Genomic DNA, 6,000 nt, shown 5'->3' on the forward strand with positions numbered 1-6,000 from the left:
GAAGAAAATGCTAGAGTACCACCATGCCAGGTTTGATCCAGTATCCTATGTAAACCTCTCTTCAGTTAGTGAAATCTTACTAACTGAATGGTATGATCTAATGGCAGTTCTTTGCAAAGTCATAATCTAATGTTGTCTGATGATGAAGACAGGGACAACAATTATACAGTAATCCCTTGACAACCCAATTAAGACCAAATCCCTAATACATCAGACTGTATACAAACTATTGACCAACATTCGTTGCCCAATGAGGTTTGCAGTCAAAGATAAAATAGAGTTAAAGAGGAAACATGGATACAAAAACTGAAATGACTTACAGTTCTCCAAATGTCATTCAGCAGTTTTCCAAATGTACTATCAATTCATAAATGCCAGCAAATGGGGTAGTTTCTAGTGGGGTTACACAGAGATTGGTATTATTTCTTTTCCTTTTTTTTTTTGTCACCAACATTCTGGAAGTAAACATAAACTTGCTGATAATAAATCATATGGTCAAACAAATATTATTGGACTATAAATATTCAGAAAATAGTTATACGGAGCATTTTGAATATCTTGAAAAGCAAGATCCATTCAAGCAATATGTTTTAAGAAATTCTGGGTTAGATTAATATATCCCCAAACAAGGAATGCTTGCCAAATGAACAAAATAGGGATGGATCCTGGAAAACAGTGATTTTGGAAAAGATTTAAGGGTAATAGTGTAATTCAACAGGTACACCCAGGTACTTCTGCTGACTACATTTTTAAAGGATATAGAAAAATGTATCAAGATGCTCAGACTATGTTTTGTAATGAGAGATTTCAAGATTTCAAGTTTTTTTTTTATTAGAATATTTACAGAAAATGCCTGGAGTAAGTCCCAATGGTTTGATAGTGAATCCAGAAAAGATTAAATTTGAATAACATAATAAGAAGCATATACAATAATAATGCACCAAATGCCTTTGTAGATCTAACTACATTTCAATTATTCTTAAGGTAAACACATGTTCTTGAGTTCACTACAGAGTAAAATGGTCTGTGACATATGGATGGCCAGATTACATGTTATGAAGCCATGAGCACAACAGATACCTCAATCTCAAGTCAGTGTCTTATATACTAGACCATTCTTGTGCCTGGCATACTTGGGTAAAGTGATTTTAAATGGCTTTCTGGTATTGTATGTCAAAGTACTGTCTAATTCTTTCAAGAACTAAAATAAAAGGAAACTATCACTGTCACATTGACATATGATTAAAATAGTAATAAAACATACATTTGTTGAAACTAGCAATTTTAGACCCATAATGTCTCACACTTCAGGAAGAATACTTGCAATTATTCTGAATAGATATTTGCTTATAAAAACATTTTATAAATAATGCATAATTGGATGCCAAGTTAGCAATCTATGGAAAATGAAGTTGAAACAATATTTCTTCACTAATAGACTGTAGTAGCTTAAGAAAACAGTAAATACGTGAACTTCAATTATCAGTATATCAAGAATGTCAAGCTTGTGTCAGCACTGTGATGTGTTGGCCTCAAAGCTGTGGACTAAATGACGCACTAATGCTCAGTAGTTCTCTAAGCAATACAAAGATGTATCACCCAAGCATGATAAAGATGTAAAGCTAAAGCAAAAAAAGCAACAAAAAAAAAAGAAAAGAAACATCTTCGTGACTGACAAGCACATACACCCACCTGATACCACATCATTCTAAAGGAAAATAACATACTGTACAGCCAAAGAAAAAAATGCCTAATTGCTATAGTTGCCAGGTCTAGAGTTCTAGAGTGACCAACATTTTTCACATGCAAAAATAAGGATTTGGGTTTGGTTTTTTTTAAATCTGAAAATTAGGGATGTTTTTAATAGGATAAGCCAGGTTCCCTCCTAATATCTAACCTAAACTTCCCTTCCTAGAACTTGAGACCATTGCTCTTTGTTCTGCCACCACAGAGAACTGTTTAAATCCATCTTCTTTTGAACCCCACTTCAGGTAGTTGAAGGCTGCTATTAAATCCCCTCTCTTCTCTAGACTAAATAACCCCAGTTCCCTCAGCCTGTCCTCATACGTCATGTATCCCAGTCCCCTCACCATTTTTGTTGCCCTCTCCTAGGCTCTGTCCAATTTCTCTACATCCTTTCTGTAGTGAAGGACCCCAAACTGAACACAGTACTCCAGATGTGGCCTCACCAGTGCTGAATACAGGGGAATAATCACTTCCCTTGACCCGCTAACAAAAAAACCTACCAATGCAGCCCAGTATGCCATTAACCTTCTTGGCAGCAAGGGCACACTGCTGGCTCATATTCAGCTTATTCTTCACTGTAACTCCCAGGTCTTTTTCTGCAGAGCTGCTACACAGCCAGTCAGCACCCAGCTTGTACTGGTGCATGTGACTGTTCTATTCTAAGTGCAGGACTTTGCATTTCTCCTTATTGAACCTCATGAGATACATTTTGGTCCAATTCTCCAATTTGTCTGGGTCACTCTGAAACTTAACCCTACTCTCCAGTGAATCTACTACTCCCTCCAGCTTGGTGTCATATGCAAACTTGCTGAGGGTGCACACTATGCCGCCATCTAAGGGGTTGATAAAGATATTGAATAAAACTTGGCCCCAGGACCAAAACCCCAGGTACTCCATTTGATATCAGCTGCCAACTAGACATAGAGCTGTCAATTATTAGGGCTGTTCAAAGCTTCAGTAGCCAATTTGATTCAGAGGATATATGGCCTGATTTCGCTGCTGAATCTCTGAATCCAGATCAAATGGGAGACCCATTAAAAGGTTTGAATCAAATTGGAAGCCTCTGAATTGATTTGGAGAGATTTAGAGATATTTGGAGATTTGGAAGGCTTGCAGCAAACAGAAACTGAGAAGAGGGAGGCGGATGGGGTGCTCTTCCATATACGGAAAAAGCTGGGGTGGGGGGACTGCTCTGATATTGACATCTGTAGCTCATCAGTGGATTGTGATCTTTCTTTGAGTTCCCTTCCAAACACAGTGCTCGGGGTGGGGGGGAGGGACATAGAAACAACATGTCAAGCTGTGTCTGAAGTGATCTGTGCGTTTTATGATCTGTGTCTCTCTTGGAGTAGTGAAAAGTTAGCCTAGCATGTTATCTAGTCTCTTGGTAGCTAGCCTCTCTTCTTGGAAGTTCCAACCCTTTCCTACTTACCCTTGCCTACAATCCCTATTGTTATCCCTATCCATTCCTTTCAACTTATTCTTCCCCCAAAATCCTCTTATGTGTTCTTATTAGTCTGTCTTGATTCTTTCCCCCCACAAAAAGAAATCTGTGTTTTCCCTGACGGTATGTCATCACTGTTCAGGAAAACACAACATATATTACACACACTCACATTTTGCAACACACCAAACATTATGAAATATGCTGAAAAGACAGATTGCAGGTCTTCTGGCAGGGGAGGGAGAGGGGGCAGAGAGAGAGCTGTAAGTTCCCCTTCCCCAAACATAGGCGCATGCTCTTTCATGCCAGCGATGAGTCTTCTGCTACTAGTGGGAGCAAGGAGGTGGGAGCAGTGCCTGCACCTGCACCTGCACCACCACCACTGACAGCACTAACCCCCAGAAGCATGACATTCTCCATCCCAATTTCAGTTCCCAGCATGAGCCTTCCAGTGCCAGAGTAGGAGCTGGATCTGGAAGCAAAGGAATTGAGGACCATAGTGAAGGAAATTATGGGGAAGGAGAGGAAAGCTGAGTTTGTGCTCCACACCCCTCAAAGTTCCCCTAGAGGCAGGTCTCCTTCTCTGGAAGGCACTGGAAGGTTGTGGGGGCAAGTGGCTCAGCTACTCCTGTTGTTGTGCCTCTGCCTGGTGAGGAGGGGGATAAGTCAAGATCCCCAGCCTCATCCCAGAAGCGGGTGGGTAGTGTAGTGTCGGATCATTTTGAAGTGGAAGATGATCCCAGGTATGCTACCTGCCAGCACTGTTGAAGGCAGATCAGCTGGGGCAAGGCTGTGAAACACTTCACCACCATGGCGATGCTGCTGCATCTCAGGAGTCAGCACCCCCTTGCCCTTGTTCCTACTCAGTCTGGCACCAGTGGGAGCATGCACAAAATGAAGTTCCCCTCTCACTACAAAGCCCCTGTCCCCAAGAAGCAGAGGCAGGCCACCCTGGACCAGTGGGGGAAAGGTAGAGACAAAAGGGGGTGCATTCCGAAGGTGAGCGAGGTTACCCAGAGCACTGGGGAGATGCCTGCTCTGGATGATCTACCCTTCTTCTTTGTTGAGTGTCCAGGATTCAGGTGGCTCATGGCATTCATCGTTCCATCCTACCAATTGCCCGCATGCACCACCTTTAGCAGGACGATGGTGCTGTCCCTGTATGAGGCATGAGCTACACAAGGCAGTGCTGCAGGTAGCATTGCAATTTACCTCCAACATCTGGAGCAGCTGGGGTGGAGATCATGCCTACCTCACAGGCCATTGGTGGGCTCTCCTTTAAGCGTAGGTGATGGATTAGTCCCACACAGCAAGGCAGATCATGCTGGCCATGGACCGCATGGTGCAGGGGTGGCTCATTGGGCAGGGTGAGCTCACCCACAGATTCACGGTCACTGACAACAGGGTCAATATGGTCACAGTGGTGAGTGATGCCAGTTTTGTTGACATCCACTCTGTGGCACATGAGTTCCACCTTATAGTCAGGGATGACTTGGATGGGAACATGGCCCCAGGTGATGGTGCTGTCACCACCAGACAGCTCATTTCAAAATGCAGGAAAGTGGTAGGCTTCTTCTACTGAAGCATCAAGGGAGGCAAGGAGAAGCAGGAAGAGCTGAGCATCCCACAGCACAAAATCATGCAGGATGTGGAGGCTTGGTGGAACTCCACATACCTGATGCTGGAAAGGCTGGTCGAGCAACTGAAAGCCATCCATGAGATGGCCTTGCTCAGGGAGATTGGGATCAGCAGCCCCCTTAATAAAACTGAGTGGGATATCATCTCCTAGATCTTGGTGATCTTCAAATCATTCCTTTTGGCCACCAAGAGCCTCAATGATAGTGATGCCCTCCTCAGCCAGGTGATCCCCATAGTGAAGGAGCTTGAGAATGAAATGCAGAAGTTCCAGGGAATTGATGCTCCTGGTTGGGGCAAGCTGCTTTCACCAGAGGTGCAGGCACTGGTGAAGCAGCTGAAGGAGGGCATTAAAGAACAGCTGGATCCATTGTGGTTCAGTACAGTTCATGTTCTGGAAGGTACGTGAGATCTCAGAATAAAGAGGAGCATCTGCAGCAGCAAAACCCTTGATCATTGGATGTAGGTGCTGTTGAAAAGAGTCATGGAGGCAGAAGAACAGAGGCAGGGGGATGTGGAGGAGAGGGATCCATTTTACCATGGCAGCACTCCAACCACAAGCCAATCTCTTTCACCACAGCCACTGACAATGTAGGCCAAGGACATGGCTTCAATGTTGAGGTCCAGAGGCACCAGACCCCGTCATCAGGGAGGTAGTGTGGAGGCCTCAGTGCCTACCTACCTCACCACTGAAGTGCAAAACCTTGGCCTATTGGGCAACCAGCAGCCATGTGTAGCAGGATCTGGCCATGGTTGCCCAGGATCACCTGTTATGTCCATCAGTGTTCCAAGCTAGAGCATGTTCAGCATTGCTGGTGATGTGATACCCCACCCACACCTCCTTATATCTTGGTTTGGTGGAGCAGCTGGTGTTCCTAAAGGTGAACCTCCCGCTGCTGGGGTTCTCCAAGCTCTATGTGAGACAGAGTGAGTGTCACCCTCCTCACTCTACCTATTTTTTTTTAATTTGCTTTCAGAAGCTTGAGGTGCATTTTCACAGAAGCTCTTGCACTATTCTGCCTGAAACCTGGCAGGCCTCATGCCCGCATCAGCAACTACCATCCCTTCTGTTTTCATCCTGCTCTGCCTTAACAGAAAAGTGATATGAGTTTTGCTTTGAACAGCTTGAGGTGCACTTCCACTGAAACCACTGTGCAGGACCACCTGTGGGCTTG

This window comes from Crocodylus siamensis, chromosome 1 (assembly GCF_052110815.1).
Source record: "Crocodylus siamensis isolate JL-2025a chromosome 1, ASM5211081v1, whole genome shotgun sequence".
Taxonomy (NCBI): domain Eukaryota; kingdom Metazoa; phylum Chordata; order Crocodylia; family Crocodylidae; genus Crocodylus; species Crocodylus siamensis.